At 52.1% G+C, this 18,041-nt stretch overlaps 1 long non-coding RNA gene and 1 pseudogene across 1 annotated transcript; both read left to right on the top strand.

Annotated features, from left to right (window-relative positions):
* The first annotated feature begins 530 nt into the window (after positions 1-530).
* Positions 531-13,330, top strand: LOC149808892 (uncharacterized; annotated as a pseudogene).
* A 2,254-nt stretch (positions 13,331-15,584) lies between these two features.
* On the top strand, positions 15,585-16,670 carry LOC149808891 (uncharacterized). Its single transcript, XR_016429995.1, has 3 exons — positions 15,585-15,712; positions 15,944-15,974; positions 16,559-16,670. It is a non-coding gene; the product is annotated as an uncharacterized LOC149808891 (long non-coding RNA).
* The last annotated feature ends 1,371 nt before the right edge of the window (positions 16,671-18,041 follow it).

The raw sequence follows: 18,041 nt of genomic DNA, 5'->3' as shown, positions 1-18,041 counted from the left end.
ACCGAGTGTGAGCAAGAGGTGGGCGCGAGCAGCCACTTGGTACTTGGGGTGCTGAGGCCTACGCGGGCGACGTTGCGAGCCGTTGTTGACCTCGATGTCAGCGTCATCCGCGTTTTCCCCGTTGTCGATGCGTTGCAGGCGAGTGCGAGTGCGCCGAGCCCGTCCCTTGGACGAGCCAGGATCTGTCAACGCCCGTGAGGGCAGTTTCAGGAGGGCAGAGAAGGCTGCGACGATGTCGTTTTCGGCGCGGCGATCGATGTGGCCACTAGGACTTCCTCGACTGAGCGTTTGACGGTCTTCGTCCATTGCTCTCGTGCTTGAAACGGCACAGTGCGGCTCGGGCGAACGGCGGCAGGAGGGCGAGGAACCTGAGGTATGGGAGGTGGCGGAGGCAACTGCGGTGGAGCGGCCTCAAGCGCGTGGTCTGCTTCTTCAAGCGCTTGGTCAGCGTGGGGCAAGGGCGGCGGCGGTGGCAGCGGAGGTGGTGGCGGCAGCATGGCGGCGGTGGCAGCGGAGGTGGTGGCGGCAGCATGGCGGCGGCGGCGGCAGCACGGCGAGGGCGAAGCGGCGGTGGAATGACCTGTGGTACCTGAGGGAGCGGCTGAGGTGCAACGTCCTGTCGGCAAACGTGCCTGCCATGTGAGGCGGATTTCAGGACATTGCAATGACGGCTAAGTGGCGTTCATGGATTGCAGCTGCCAGGTAGAGAGAACTGCTGCTGCGTGTTTGTCCCGCACGTGAGGCAGCAGCGCGTAGTTTTGCGCCCGAATGGTGCGGCAGCCTTCGACAGGGCACTGGAGAGCCATGCTGAAGGCGGCAAACCAGACCCGGGAGCCGCTATCACTGAGGCTCAGTGACTGAGCAGCAAGACAGAAGCAGGAACCGGAACAGGGAAAAAAAAAACACGCAAGACGGGAAACAACACGCCTCGCAGGAGCCCTAAGGGACGACGCAGGCACGCAAGGGAAAACAGGCTATCAGCGTGGGCACGCACGCTGGCTAAGGGACGGAGGCTGCTCCATTAACGTAGAATCCCGTCACCAGGGCCGCACCAAACCGCTGAACAAGAAACAGGCTAGGAGACGAATCGCAAGACAGCGGGAACAAGAGCAAAGGCGCAAAGCCGGGGCGCAAGGGCCGAAAACGGCGAAAAACCAGCAGGCAAGGGAACCTGAAGGGAGCGGCGAAAAGCGACAACGCTAAAAAGCCACAGAACAGGCGAAGCGCTGCGAAAAGCAGCAAAACGCAGGAAAGGGAAACAGGAAAAAAAAGAACAAGACAAGGAAGAGGCGAAGGCGCGAAAAGGAAAGCGCCGCTGGCGAGGGCTCCACAAAAGGGACACCCTGACAAGGCCACAAAGCAGGAACGCCGCTAAGCAGAAGCTCAAAGCCCAGACAACACGTTGCAGAAGCAACGAAAAGCAGCAGCACAAAAAAAAAAGGAAAACGCAAGCCAGGCTGCGGCAAGGAAAGCGCAGTTGGCGAGGGCACAGGACAGCTACACCACCGCAACAACGCTACAGGCCAGAAACCACGCCGAGCAGAAGCAAAACGCGGGCGCAACGAAGCAGGAAGCAGGAAGAAACAGAAAGCAAAAAAAAACTAACAGGGAAACAGGAGCTAGACTGCGGAAAGAAAAGCGCAGCTGGCGAGGGCACTGCGACAGCGGCACCACCCTAACAACGCCGCAAACCAGAAACGACGCAGAGCAAAAGCAAAAAGCGCGAGCGCAACGAAGCGGGAAGCAACGGAAAGCTACAAAACTAAAAAGAAAGCAGAAACCAGGCCGCGACAGGGGAAGCGCGGCTGGTGATGGCACCGCAACAGCGGAACCATACCCAGCAAGAACTCAACAGAACCTCAACCAAAAGATACATGATATACATCAGCATCATCATCATCATGGATAGCAATTGACTGCGTCGGTCGAGACGGTGCTTGGATACCCTTGTATTCCATTGATTCGCGCCCATGGTCTACGCCAACGTTTGTGGGCTGGTGTATTTCATTGTCGTAGTATTCCATGGTTCCTAACACGGCGAGTTAGCCATGGCAAAAGCTTACATCATCATCATCATCATTTGCTGGTCGATGGGTCAAACAAGTTGTTATTTCTGCGATGTCTTCTCGTCTCTGCACACAGCTTCGCTGCAAGTTTGTCACTCATGCCAACAAAGGCGGCTTGCTGCAGGAACAGATGTGCCAGGTGAAGACGCAGCGGCACGAGAGGGAGGCAGACGCTGTGGAGGCTTACCCCCAGCAGGAGAAGCAAGCCGGCTTGGTCGTGGGTGATCCGGGCTACAGGCACCACGCTCGTGCCCCTAAGAAACCTTGCCTGGACTAGTGGAAATGCCGCAGGTTCCTCAGGCGGTACGATTGCCCTCGTGATGACATGTTTGCGGCATGCACATGTGCATATGTGCTCATATGCCGATGCAAGTGCGTGCTTGCGCACTGCATTTGCCTTGAAGCGTTGGGCGCCCTTCTGGCGCCCTTAAATTGTCGTTGCATGGTGACGTGCTGAATTGAGCACGTATGAATCATGGTATGATGATGATGTGTCTTGTCACAACACTATTGCATCCACACAAACATTGGCAACTCCAAGTACTACGTGTGGACACTTCAATTTCAAGTGATTTGTCCATTGCCTATTGTTTTGTAGCTAATAGGATAGTCTGAATGTGCCTATCTGACTGATGGCTGAAGTGGTAAGGGTAGGCGCTCTTGGGATTGCATGAGGCACGAACCAAGTCGACAAGGTAGACTATATGTGGGCATGCAAGAAGGCCAATGATTCAGATTTGTGCATCCATTCTCTCATCCCACTGGTTCTAGGGTAACCTAACATACTCACCACACAACGTTGCCATTAAAAGTACCATCTGCCATCGAGGTTTCCAAAAGGAGCAGGCACTTCCTCACTATAATGCTGCGTTTCTTTCATGATTTGTCCTTCACATTTGCCAATGTCTTGAAATGTGGACATTTTTGGGAAGTGAGACAGGGAAATGCGCGGTTCCCTAGCCAGTAGTTTGGGCAACACGTGTGCTAAATGGTTTGTTGCCTGCAGCGTGCGTGCTGACTGCTGCTGGAAACGGTGCCCACTGTGGCATCCTTTGACGCATGATGTCAACAGTCAGGAGCCTTTTGCAGGTTTCTCAACGTCTGTCAGAAAAGAAGCAGACGTATGGAGGAGGCAGTCGTGAGGATATCAGAAAGCGCCTTATCAAGGTCAAGCGCTCCAACCAGTCTTCCAGGAACGATCGGACCTCTTCTGAGCAAGTGTCCTGCAAGCTTCATGCATAGTTATGCGTGCCGACACCTTGCATGGGTGGGTCAAGGCCTTGTTTTATAACCTGCAGAGTAAGCAGGTTGACAGCTATCTGTCCAACTCCGCGGATGCAGAATGTTCAATGGGGATGCATCAATGACCAGCCACCATGCCTTGCCATTATGTGTCTGGCACAGTCTGTCGAGGCTCGTACCATAATGCGTGTTTGGACTAGCAACTTTGCTCCACAAAGTTGCCTGCTGACTTCAGGCCACGAGGAGATATGTTTCCCTGCACACTACTATTGTAAAGACTGTGATGAGCATTCAGATTGTTTCTTGTTTCTTGAACCGCCTGTGACCATGTTAAAAAAAGTTGAAGGACACAAACACCAAGATTAAATCCAAGCAGCCTGATATGTTAGACTGTCTGGTTCTATGGTCACCATTGTCAGAAGGTTATCATGTCTTTTGACGTGGTCAGATATGCGAGGCAGTGTTGTGTGGCTACACTAGAATCTCTGTTGGGAATCGATCTCATGACACAGAGTATGGGCCACAAGGTTATCTCAACTGGACTATCAAGATTGGTGATTGGTGATGTCTGGTAGCTGTGGATGACCTTCGTTTATTGTGATCCTGATCTCTGAAGACATGCTTGGTCAGCTGGCCTGCAATTAGGGCGTGTTACAATTGCTTCAAGTGATTGTAATGGCAAATTCGAGGGCCACTTTGCACTTGAAGTTGCCGGTCTCCGTGGATGCACTAGTGATGGGAACGATTCTGAATCTAACTGATGACATCGCAAAATATATATCGCAGATGGTAAAACATCAGACACATGCCTCAAGCTTAGGGTACACAGGTTTGTACTTTGCATCACATGCCCGCTGACCTAGAGCAAAATGAAAAACATGTCGTTTAGCCCGTCCCAGAGCACAATGGAAATCCTGTCATTCAGCGAACAAGTGTCACGAGGCCCACATTCTGTACAACTTGAGATAATGATACAGTAGTTGATGACGTCGCGACCATCTAAACACCATGCATACATAATGTCGACGCCGTCAGCTAGACAAGTCCGCAATGAGGCAACAATGTCAGGCTCACTGCATGTCCACGAATGCTCCTGCTTGGGCGCCCGATCTCCCATTCTGATTCCACGCTTGCCTGGCTAACTGTAGACGTAGGCAAGGATGGTATTGCTTGGTTTGTCACGGGTCCCTTTTGTGCTGGTGTCCCACAAGAAAGAGATCTTCATCTGGACGAGAGTCCCACAAGGCCATGTGACGACTTATCGCCAGCATTGCAAAAGCGACCCTGTGCCGACCAGGACGCCAAAAGCCTGCATACCCTCCTCACATTCAAAGTTCCCCCGTATCGATGAAGTGCATCAGGCTGCCATCATTAAAGGTTTACGGGCCTGGGATTGCGCATATCAGGCTATGCGCATCAACCTAGTTCTTTTCAACGAATAAAACCCACTTCTTTCGATGGTTGACGTATATCAGATGCTTATTCCACATATGCCACTTCTTCCCACATTTGGGTCACCATTACCAACCAACTAAAAAGATACATCATCACCAACCTGTTGTAAGACTCTTGTTGCCGGCCACCCATATGTTCATGTTCATCCATGTACAGGGTGAGAGGCACAGCGATGAATCCATTGTTCTCGAAAGTTCATAAGTCGCCATGGTGGCCAAATCAAGAAGCTGATCTAGTGAGGGCCCGGGTGGTTGGGATGGTGCTTGATGCCAGAACGATCTGAATTGCCTGAATAGCATACAGGCTCACCAAATCAGCACACCAATTAGGATGAACAACGAACGCATGAATCCACACAAAACGTTCGAGCGTACCACGGATGATTGTAGCGTGAATTGTCCAATGTGCCGAAGTTTGTACAGCCCTGGGATCTGCACGAACCCTGTGTTTTTCGGGGATGAACCAAACATCCCTCAAAACCCCGCCAATCATGACCAATGCGTATCTGTCAACAAACTGCCACCAGTATCATGTGCTCTCGCGTATGCCCTTTATGCATGCATGCACCAGCATGATGCCAGCAATCAACCGTGCAACGAAGGCCACGCAGAGCAGGCACGTATTGATGCACACCTTCGCCTGAAACGCGTCATACGTTGACCAAAGAGAGCCTGCACACAAGGCTGTTTAAAAATCAACCGCGGTACACAAGGGGTCACAAATGACAGCAACGCAGCGTACCGACAGTCGCCCCAAGGGCTGCACCTAATCCCGCCCCTTGGACAACACGCTGCGCGCATGGATCCTCAAGCAAACCCATCTGATACAAACGGTGAACTCAAGAACCTCGCAGGATTAACGCACGCGCTTGTCTGGTACAATCGAGATTACGACAGACCAATGCATACGAAACACGGATTCCCATCATGGCACTACAGACACCCGATGACGGCATTGAGACGACATGTGAGAACAGGGATCCTGTCAGGGAGTATTGCGAAGCTCCGATAGGGCGGAATGGAAGGCATGTGCTGGTTATACATCATGCAAATATGACTGTGCGTTCTATCTTGGATAGCTGTTGGATTGACAATGCCGAAAGTCCACTCTTCCAGGGGCGTACAGCCTCGGTGCTTGAAACACTCGTTGCCTCTCAATTCCATGTGTCCAACCCAAGCACCGGCAGCGGTCGTGTTTGTCGAGTTCAAAGTGGGGTTGTGTCGTGGCTGCAGCCTGTCGTGGCGTGCGTGCCTGTCATGTCTCGTTGTCCTCACTCCAATTTTGCTTTAGCCATATCTTCAGTACTTTGCAGGTGAGTCAGATAATATGTTCTCGTTCGTGAAACGGCGCTCTGTGCAGCTGTTGTGGCAGCAGTATGCACAATGTTCCAGTGCCTTGCTGCATACCAGCGTGTTGTCATGCAAAGCAGCAAAGCCACAGCCTGTACCTCTTTCGAAGATGACCGACAATTTTCTTGACGGTACCTCTAGCTCTTATCTTGAGGAGCTTGAACGACGATACAAGGAGGACCCTAGCAGTGTTGATGGCACATGGGCAGGATTCTTCAAAAGCATCGGTATGCTTCTTGTTTGAGGATTGCAAGCGATCAGCAGAAGTTTGTAGCCTCGCTGGACATGTCTGCCGTTGCGGCTATTTACGTGCCAGGGCTGACACACTTCGAAGTTGCAGACCGTGGAATACAACCTGAAACCATTTCGGAAGCATTCCACGCTTTCCAGTATGGAAAATCTCCTCCGACAATGTCTCCGCTGACCGCTGCGGCAGTTTCCAGCCAGACGATTCAGGAGTCGATGCGATTGCTCTTGCTTGTGAGAGCTTATCAGGTACGAGCCGTCTCATTTCGGAAAATGCAAGGCATGGCTGTGGGCATAGCTCAATTTCTACTTTTCGCGGCAGAAGTGACCGTATTGACATGTTACTTATGGGTTCGCATCTGTTGATGAATGATAATCGCGTTGCATTGTTCCTGTGCCAGCGTACGGGTCCTGTCCAACAGTCAACGCTGGCAATCATCACATGTCTCCGGCGTGCACCATCAAAGCAATTGTACCGCGCTTACCCGTTGATACTCATCATCGCATCTGTGTATCACGCACAGGTGCCCAATTGCACGGATGTGCCACGGATAGCAGCCTTGGGCACTCACAGTGCCTGTTTCCGCTGCCTGTCGGGGTGTGATGTTGGCGGGGTATTCTGCAGTTGCTGCATTTGCAGCGTGACTTGTGACTGTGCCTGTAAGGAGTATGGCAATGTGCTGATGCAATCCAAACTGCTGTCACAGGTTGCTGGCCATTTTGCTGCTGATTTGGATCCGCTGGGCCTATGGATACGGCCCACGCATCCGGTGCTGGACCCTGCTCTTTATGGATTTACAGAGGACGACATGGACCGCGAGTGCGTCGTCTGCTGCACACCATGCCTGTCTGTTCGCACCGCGTGATGGGTTTCTCAATGAGCATTTCGGCTGTCAGCAATGCTGCATGCACTCATTTTTGAAGTCTTTCTGCTTGCATGCTGTGGTGTTGTGAAATGACAACGCAGCCTTAATGACAACCTTTGTTTGTTTTCAGGGATTGAGGCCTGAAGCTGCTCCTTTTGCGTGACATGTACTGATGGTTTCCTGTTTCTCAGGTTCTTCATTGGCTCTTGGAACATGTCTGGGTTCCTGAACGAGAAGCGCCCTGTCCGCACTCTGCGCAGCATCATTGCAGAGCTGAAGGGTGCTTACTGCAGCACCATCGGTTATGAGGTGTGCACATGCCTGTTCTGCTTGCGTGCGCATGTCAAAGGTGCTGATATTTCGGACCTGACATTGTCACTCCGCTTGCAAGGATCACTCCGACATCTCCACACCCAGGCTGGTAGCCAGCTAGTGATACATTACATTTACCTTTTGAATGCAGCATCCTTGCTTCGTGATGAATTTAATTTATTGGTATGAACCACGGATATTTCAGCGACAGAACGCGGTCCAAGAATGTCAAGCCTATCAGTGTTAAGTGCGCATCAGCGTGCATCGCTCGACATTTGGTTGATGGCACAGTCCCACCCAGCGTTAGCAACGCAGAAGCAGCTGATGGCTGCAACGGTGCTTGGGTCAGCGTGATGCAGATACACCTTGGACACGCCAATTACGCGATGCAAGTGATGAATTCAACTTTGTGTGTGCAGTACATGCACATTCCAAACCGTGACGTCTGCAACTGGCTCCGCTCACGCATTGAGACCCCACACAAGTACTCCTTCGACAAGGAGAGCAAGATGCGCATGCTGGACCGTGTCGCATGGTCCGACATGTTTGAAACGTTCCTCTCGAACAAGTACGCGGCCGCTAAGCGCTTTGGCCTGGAGGGCGCAGAGGCGCTCGTGCCGGGTATGAAGGCCCTCATCGACAAGGCCGCGGACCTGGGTGTCTCCAACGTTGTGATCGGGATGCCTCACCGTGGCCGCCTCAACATCCTCGGCAATGTCGTCCGCAAGCCGTTGAGTCAGATCTTTCATGAGTTTGCCGGCAAAATGACTTCCGGCATGCGCCAAGATGAGTACCTTGGTGCGTCCCTCATCAGACACGCCGTTGAGTCAAGCATCGTTTGCTGACACTTCATCTGACTACAAGCACATACATGCGGATGCTTTCGTGCTCGGCTTGAGGGTCAGGTTTGATGCATGAGAGCTCTGAAATTATAACGAGCACAAAAAAGGGGTGTGCAGGAGGGTTCGGGTCAGCAATGTTGAGTGCATTGAATCTGTGCATTGGCATTGCCGCGGGGGGTGTGCATCTTTCCTGCTTCTTCCAGGAATAGCACTTGTTCAAAAAGCTGGCTGTCGCAGCGTGCGAACAGTTGTAGACAGCGATTAGGATGCAGGGTCTGGAGATGTCAAATATCATCTCGGAACATCCTACGACCGTCCCACAGTCAACGGCAAGAAGGTGCACATGTCGCTGATGGCCAACCCTTCGCATCTGGAGGCGGTGAACACTGTGGTGCTGGGCAAATGCCGCGCTAAGCAGTTCTACGAGGGCGACCGCGAGCGCAAGGGCACCATGCCAATTCTGTTGCACGGTGACGGGGCATTTTCAGGCCAGGTGAGCCCCGATAGCACCCCCAACAGTGTGTGTCATGTTGTTGCTGCAGTTTGGGCTCAACAAGACGGCGTTTGCCTGCACGAGCCCCAAGCACCACTGTGATTGCGTCGTTGCCCGAGTAAAGCATTTTGTGGTATATGGGTGTTGCAAACAGGGGGTGGGATGTTGCTGTGGCAGTCATTGACTTCACTCTCGATTGCGACTAACCTCTTAGTACCTGATGAGCGAGGAGAATTGCCGCCTCATTTGCTTGGTTGTGTGTGTGCCTCAAATGTCGCACTTCCGACTCATCATGGGCACGGACACGATTTCGTGAGCTTCGCACCGCACGCAGTTCGTCGTAGAACTTAGTGTACAAAATGGTCTTACGCATAGCGTTGCACAAGCTTCGCTGTCACAGTCCCAGCAAAGTTGAGGTCGGTCATGAGCTCGCACGAATCATAATTAATTGTGGCGCAGGGTATTGTGTATGAGACTCTGGACATGAGCCAGCTTCCGGACTACACGGTCGGTGGCTGCATCCACCTGGTGGTTAACAACCAGGTGGCATTCACAACTGACCCTCGCGACTCCCGCAGCTCGCCGTACTGCACAGATGTGGCCAGAGCGATTGATGCACCCATCTTCCATGTGAACGGAGACGACGTGGAGGCTGTCACTCGTGTGTGCGAGCTCGCTGCTGAGTATCGCCAGACCTTCCACACCGACGTGGTCGTGGATCTCGTGTGCTACCGCAAGTACGGCCACAACGAAATCGATGAGCCCATGTTCACTCAGCCTCTCATGTACAAGGTAGGGTTCTGACCGCATCTTGACAACCTGTATCAGCAGCTTGCACGCTAACCAGCTCAGACGAGGCATTGCTGTCTTTGCTGTGCAATAAGTGGCATTCTGTGGTATCTGTGGTGATGTTGAGGTATCTGTCGCTCACGCTACTGTATCCTTACGGGCAGGGCAACCATAGTACTTGGCGTGACAGATCGCTTGGCATGCAGGTTATCAAGAAGCACAGGAACGCACACCAGCGGTACGTGGACCGCCTGGTGCAGGAGGGCACCGTCACAGAGGAGGCCGTTCGTGACATCCACAACCGCGTTCAGGGCATCCTGCAAGCCGAGTTTGACGCCGCCAAGGACTACAAGCCCAAGCCACGAGACTGGCTCGCTTCCGTGTGGTCCGGCTTCATGTCCCCTGCTCAAAAGTCCCGCATTCGCAACACCGGAGTCTCCACGGACATGCTGCAGAGCGTCGGCAGCACAATCACCACCATCCCCGAGGGTTTCAAAGCGCACCGGCAGATCGAGAAGGTGTATGGCGCCCGCCAGCAAATGCTGGCAGACGAGAACTCTCTGGTGGACTGGGCTATGGCTGAGGCCCTCGCTTTTGGGACCCTCGTTGCGGAGGGTAACCACGTGCGCCTGTCGGGCCAGGTGACGCTTTTCACACTTGCAGATTCTGCCGTGCCGCACAACTGATCACCTCGCCACATTGTGCTTGACGGTGTCCAGGTACTGGCTGCGGTGCTGAACGCTGATTCACTGAAGCTCTGGAAGGCCTCCACATCATATCAGAAAGAAAGCACTACCCAAGGCCTCACACAAGAGGATCTCAATAGGAGACGACAGCTCCCATGTTTCTGTGACATGTGGTGCTGTGCTTGGCAACCATGCGCCCTTAGGTACTTAAATGGAAAGTTTATCAAACAATGCATAAGTCGGAGTTAGACTTTCCCATGGGAAGTTGAATCACTCTCATTTCTGCATACATAGCAGTTCCTTTCCTGTCCATTGCCACCCGAGCAGGAGTGTGAACAACTCCACGTGTTGCAGGATGTGGAGCGTGGGACATTCTCGCACCGTCACGCCGTCATCACGGACCAGGAGAGCGGAGCCAAGCACTGCAGCCTCGACAGCGTGTCCGACATGGGCCAGAAGCCAGGCATGTTCACCGTCTGCAACTCCTCTCTCTCCGAGTTCGGCGTCCTTGGCTACGAGCTCGGCTACTGCCTGGAGAATCCCAACTCCCTTGTGCTGTGGGAGGCGCAGTTTGGTGACTTCGCCAATGGCGCTCAGGTACATCTCCTAACTCGCAATTCCAGTACTTGCGCTTGCTGCTTGTTGTAAACTGTCACCCGACTAATCTTGTGCTTGCATTTGTGGTGCGCCTTCTTGCTGTGTATCTGCTGCTCTGCTGAAATAGGTGATCCTTTGGGGTCGTTGTTCCCGGAGGCGGCTGGAAGGGCGTCTTGCTCTCCTGCACATCGCTGCACCGCTGGAGTCTGAACGCCTGAGGATCGAAACACCTAATACTTGGAACTCATGATCCTGAGTAGATTTAATGACAATCTGGTATCATCAGCACATATAACCTCATATCACAGATAGCGCCGATGAGGTGAAGCATGAGATGTGAAGATGCCAGAGTAGAACCTATCAGACCTCAACAACGACGAGCCCAGCTTTACACAAGGTTGCTGCCCATGCAGATCATCTTCGACCAGTTTGTGTCGTCCGGCGAGGCCAAGTGGCTGCGACAGGCGGGCCTGACAGTACTGCTTCCACATGGCTACGATGGGCAGGGCCCAGAGCACTCGAGCGCCCGCATGGAGCGCTTCTTGCAGATGTGTGACGAGGACCCGTATGTCGTGCCGCCCATCGACGAGAAGCTCTGGTTCACGGGCGGCCACCTTGGCTCGCAGATCCAAAAAGTCAACTGGCAGGTTGTCAACTGCACCACGCCTGCCAACTACTTCCACGTGCTCCGCCGCCAGGTGTGCTGCCCCTGCCTCCTTGCCTTTCCTCACGCTGCTGCATCGCCGTCTCCGTTACCTTGCAAACAACACCACAGCATCGTTGCTCAGAGTCTGACGGAGTATGACATGCTGGATGGCGTTGACGACGATAATTCACACGGCTGGACACACGCTTGCCCCTCGACTTGTGAATGTTAGATCTAGGACCATGTTTTTGTGCAGATCCACAGATCGTTCCGCAAGCCGCTCATCATCTTCTCTCCCAAGAACCTGCTTCGCCATCCAAAGGCGCGCTCCCCTCTGCTGGAGTTTGATGACAAGGCCGATGACCCCAACATCGTCGGAGTGCGCTTCAAGCGCCTCGTCATGGACACCTCCGAGACAGATCGCTCCCCAACCCTGAGCCGCGCCCTGAGATCGAGCGTGTCGTTTTCTGCTCCGGAAAAGTCTACTATGAGCTGGAAGAAGCTCGCGAGAAGACCAACAACGTCGGCAAGATCGCCGTTTGCCGCATTGAGCAGCTGGCTCCGTTCCCCTTCGATCTCGTCATGCGTGAGATGAAGCGCTATCCCAACGCCCAGGTGTGCCCTGCCTGGATATCCAGCACTGCCTAGAGGGAGCTGTATTGCTGCCGTTTTGCATTCTAAACATTTCAGCGATGTATAATGCGTATGCAAAACTACACGACATAGACAGGCAGAGCAGTCAGCACGAACTGGACAGTGAGGCTGTCCAGCCTCACTAGTCTTGCATTGGTAAGTTGTCATGAGACTTCTCTCGTTATATTTCGGAATCAGGCAGACCACAACAGGACAGGCTGAATTTCTGAAAGTCTCATATCTGGCATATCCAGCAAGTGGAGCTTTGCATAGCATGACTCTGTCAAACTGCATGCTTGATGAGCCAGGCTTGATGTGACAAATGCTTGCAGGTGATGTGGTGCCAAGAGGAGCCCATGAACATGGGTGCGTACTGGCACTGTCAGATGCGCCTTGAAACATGCATGCACGAGCTGGGACGGCCCACCACCGGCCGCTTGCTGTATGCTGGCCGGCCGGCGTCGGCAGCAACAGCAACTGGTTTTGGCGAGTGGCATGCCAAAGAGATGTCTCAGCTGCTTGCGGATGCCATGGATCTTGGCTTCGACAAGTACATGAAGCAAGAGTAATGGTAGAACGCAAACGTGTTGGCCCAGAAAATGCAAAAAAGGGCAGGATGTGGTTCGTAGTGTTATTCTAGTTGCATCTCGCCAGCTGGCCACGTCGGAGAGTCACTGATTGCAATTTGCTTGAACACGATGTGATTGCTTGCGTTTGATGGTGATGGCACACATGCCACATGCGAGCCAGCAAACTGTATGCTTGTCCACACTTAAACGTTAGTTTGCTTCTGTTGACTTTGGCTGGTGAAGGCACCCAAGTCTGTTACTTTTCAGGGCTCTTCTGCCGCTCCTGCATCCTCGGCCGCCATGCAAGTTGACCTTCTGTGTACATGTGCCCAATCCCTGATTGCTTTGTTGCATCATGAGAATTGCAAACACATGATAATAAGTTCATTATTTCTGTGTTTTTTCCTGTTTTGCCAGCCCTGTCGCTTGTAACAATAGTTCATTATTTCTGTAAGCCTGCGATTCGGAACTGTAGATGTGGGAAGCATCTGTTTTTGTCAACAGATGCCAGTGGCTCAGAGTGTTTCAAGGGGCGATAACATGCAACACATGCATCCTTTCCTTTCTTTCTTTGTTTTCCTGTGTGTTTGGTTTGATTTCTTTCGTGTGTTCTTGAATTGAGTCGTCCGCAGTTTATTTCTGCTTTGCTTTCCCGCTTCGTTGTAACACACATGCAACACATGCATGGTGACCTGGGGTCTCAGCATCCCACACGCCTTGCAACATCCATAGCTGAGCACCGTGCTAATCGTCTTTTGCCAGAAAGAAATTCAGCAAATCCAAAAAAGCCCCATAATGCGTTTCACATCAGGGTGCTCAGCCTGTTGCGCTGTGTTTTGAAACAAAGCCCTACCCCTCATCTTCACCCTCAAGCCACATCGCTGTCAGTGGTTTGACCATCGTCTGCTTCCGCTTGAGTGGGTGCAGCTGTTGCCGGTTTCTCCTTCGGGGTAGATTTCTTCTTGTTCTTGGCAGCTGCTGCATAGACTTCGCTGCTTGAAGTCCATTTGCCCTTGCCAGTCTTCTTGTCGACAACATAGGTCTCCTCCACATCCTCAAACCTCCAGCCATATGGCGCTTCACCATTCAAGATGTTCACCAAGTGATCCTCGACAGTTTGCACCAGGTCCGGTGGTACATCAAAGGCCTTGCGGAAAACCCTGGCCCTGCAGAACCACAGTCATTAGGCGATGAGCAGGCTTTTGCCATCAACCAAGGCTTACTTATCCACACCCAGAGCCGGTCTGTTTTATCAGACATTGCAGCACACCGTGCTGTACATAATCAAGCTCATGGAAGTACAGGCTTTGACCTACGCACCTCGCTTGACGCATTGGCAAGGTAATACCGTCTTGGTCCTCCAGTGGCAACTCCCCAGCGTCTTCTAGGGCTTTGAGCTCTGTCATGAGGTCATCTAAAGATGTGGTTTCATCTTGGGCGTGCACAGTCAGCACCTGGCCGATGTCAGAGAGCTTGACCAGATTCACATGGTTGTGAGATTTGTATGTCTCCACGACTGTTGGCAGATCGTGGAGGGTGACCGCGTACTCATGGCTGGCCCCATCAGCATCAATCAGAGTGAGCTTCCCGACCCTCCGTGATTCAAATATCAGCTGGAATTTTGTCTGACTAACCTGCACGCATTGAAGATCATAAAAAAATGCGGTTTGAGATACTTCCTTCACCTGGCACACTCTGTGCGCGGAAATGTACAACACGCTGCCTTCAAAAGGCGGCTAAGAAAGGCCATACAGGACACGTTTCAAGGGGCTTCTCCAATGGGCACAACGATAACTAATTAGCTGAATGCTGTTCCTGGCGATCTGAATGCAAATTGTCAAGCCGCTCAATTAAATAAAAATTTAATTGAGCGGCTTGACAATGCTTAGGCTAGTCTCTTTCTTTGGTTCCAGCGACTTCTCATGACCTGAGATGAATCCGAACCATTGTCATGTACGATTTGCATGTCTGTCTATGACCGAGACATGCAAAACTATCTCTATAAGGGTTAGTTTTATTAGAAATTTGTCCATGAACTGAGAATCATCACCGGCCAGCACAGCACGATTGTCACCATGCGTATAGGGTGCACCCTGTGGAGGACCCACTATCGGATCGCTGTCCTGCGACACGGCCTCCAGCAGTCCACCTCGGTTTGAGTATCTTGCGACACTTATCGACATCACAAATTGTGAGACCTACGAGGTTCACCTGATGACCTGCGCAAGGAGACCGGGCTCTACCTCATCGTCACTTTGCAGGATAGCTGAGATGGATTGCTCCAAGGCGTCATCCTTGACACGGACGATAAAGTGCTCCTCAAGACCCTCTACCAAAGTCGTCCTTATATCCTTGGACATGTTTCACCGAAATCGGTACATGAGTGCAGCCAATCGAATCGGCACAAGTTCACGTGACCAGAGACAATGGTTCAATATAGAAATCGATTTGTACCTTTGACATGTTGCGCACAAAAATCGGACGCAAAACATGAGCTAGGTCATCCGCGCTCGAGCTGAGGATATCCTCGATATCGAACGTACGCAAGTATCTGGCGCAGGCCATTGCTGTGCTGGCTTGAATGAGTAAAGTGCTCGTGGGACTTCCAATTGCAATGTTGACCCACCAATGTGTCGCTTACAGGTGTCGTAAATGTTGCGTGCATGTGCACACGGCAATCTCGAGATAGGCGACCGCACTTGAATAATGTGGTTGTGGTCGCTGTGGCACAGGCTGTGCGATGATCAAGGGCATTAATCAGAAGGACGAGATCGGACATCCATGGTGTCTGTAATTACTGTTAAACTCACACCGTAACTCCAGAGCCAAGCAGAGACCAATCGTGGTGGTCACAGGTGGGAAAGATGATGAGCGTCGCAAGTTGGTCCTGCTCTCGCAGCCGATCCCATGGTCCTTTCAAGGTTTGCTATTTCGGTGCTTGTGCATATCCTGTCTTCCTGTCGTTTTTGTCGTCATCCATACGTTGGGGTTTGCGACGGTGCATGCATGTCGGAAGTGACAGGTGACAGGGACATCAGCAACTTGTTACGAGCGCTTTTAAGCAGATCTTCTGCATAAGAATAGAGTAAACTTTTACTGGAGACGATGTAACATGCACAAATCATACGAGGTGAAGCGTTCATGTCACGCAGGGTCTGGTTGCGCAACCCGCACCATGCAGCAGTACGAAACTCCTCTCCCTGTGTTGCGACATGGCCCTATATATGGGGACTATGTGATTTGTATCGAGGTCTCTTATTTGCTTGATGAGCATGTTCGGTGCTTTGGGCTGATCCATCCAATTATTTTCGGTCTCGAGCTGATGCCCGAACTGAAACCACTCGGGATATTACGAGATGTCTTCCCTCTGCTTTTTAAACGATATCTATAGGTACGAACCATCGTATGTTTTGATCAATGTCCAGGGGTTTCACAATCATCACTTTGGATTGAAGAACCCACCTCGAGATCCAGGTCACCTGGTCAGATGCCCAGAGACCCTGACAGTTTCCTTGAACGAGCTTGACTTGGTGCATTCTTATCTTATAAATGTGCCATCCTCTGTAAAAAAGATTGGTAAGTCAACGATGTCTCGTTTGATGTATCCACCGACTGAGCTACATCCATCTTGAACACTTGGACGACGAATACACCACGGACTGTAGCACTACTACTTATGATGATGCCCCTTATTAAGTGTGGAACTTACCACACAATTCATGGCCTCTTTCTTATCCCCCCGGTCTCAAATGTTCCATGCATTGCAGGTTGTGTTGCAAGGGCTCATGCTCCTGTTCGTAGGGCAGTCAAAGCGATGGCAGGAGCAGTAGACCAGGCTAGTAATGTACGGATTCAGGTTCAGGGCCGACATATTGAGGTATGGCTTTCACGTCCTTTGCATCAGACATTGTGTTTCAAACGACAGCTGTTGAGGAGTGCAAGTTTGGCCGCATCGCTGCACTCTGAGCGGTCCCTGTTGTTGGCTGTGCAGAGAAGTTGGTGCCAGACCACAAACTTTCCTTGTCAATATGCCTCTGGCACTGCTTACACACATTGCAAGAGTTCAATGACCGTGGACGCAGTGAGAGCAAGAGCGCGTTCAGCAACCCCAGAACTCTAGCCAGTAGGCAAGCCGCCGCACTCAATACTTGCAGCACACGTAGGTGTAAGTGAAAAGTAGTCTGCTGGCCTCTGGTGTTTAGCAATTCAGTGACACAGAATCGTGCATATGCACTCATCCACGTACTCAGGTGGATGACGTGCGGTGTTGCTGCGCGGCTGTTGTCAGATCGGCACATTACTTGCTTCATCCAAGCATTGCATGGCTTATTTGTGATTATAGAGGCATGCAGATCACCACAGACAGCCTTCACTCACCAAAAATATCCTGGAATGTCAGCGGTTGGGATTGCGTCAGCAACATTTTGCCTCTCACACAAACCCAAGGCACCCCGGCAGTCCCAAACAGTACAGCAGCCACCCTGCCTAGGTGTGTTTGCAATACCAGTGCACTGCTTCGTTGTGGGATTGCCGCACAAGCTTAAGCTTGTGTTGCATTGAGTGACCAGGTTGCGTTCAGGTACGCCATCGATTCATGACTATGCCATGAAGAAAGTCGCTGCCAGCGTTGAGCCATTCAAGAGCGGAGTCCGCAATGTGGACATTCGCTTTAGCGTTCGTGGCGGGGACGCTGGAAAGGGAGAGAAGTGCGTTGCTCTCCCGCTGCAACGTTGCTGCTGTAGGCACCTTTTACTATCATTGTCCTGCAACATGCTGCACCCGAATCACAAGCCAGGCAGAGCATGGATAGTACAACCATTCTCACAGCTATACACTAAACTGATGTCCCCACATGTTGATTACGGGTATGTCGCTATTACTGCCATGCACATGGTCAGAAAGCTACCTCGTCAGGCTCGGGAACTGATCTATCCAGCGAGGCAAGTCGTGTACTCGCTATAGGGTCTGTTCATGGGTTTGGACTATCAGAGGGGGAAGTGGTATCTGAGGCGGAAACTTGCACACGCAGGCAGCAGAAGGTGGAACTGACAGCTCGCACAGCGCACCACGGCGTCATTCGTGCCGAGGTCATCAAGGATGACTTGTATGCAGCCATCGACGTGACGGCTGACCAAACTTGCGCGATCGCTGCGCAAGTTGAAGGAAAAGGCGGTTTCCCGCGGAAACTGGGCTGGTGGCCGCGGGGGCGAGAAGGGCTCCACCCACATCTCTGATGTCGCCCCCGTTCTC

This window comes from Nuphar pumila, unplaced genomic scaffold, assembly GCF_984573655.1.
Source record: "Nuphar pumila unplaced genomic scaffold, dmNupPumi1.hap1.1 HAP1_SCAFFOLD_2053, whole genome shotgun sequence".
In the NCBI taxonomy this organism is placed as follows: Eukaryota; Viridiplantae; Streptophyta; class Magnoliopsida; order Nymphaeales; family Nymphaeaceae; genus Nuphar; species Nuphar pumila.
This window is presented reverse-complemented; position numbering and strand designations above follow the sequence as displayed.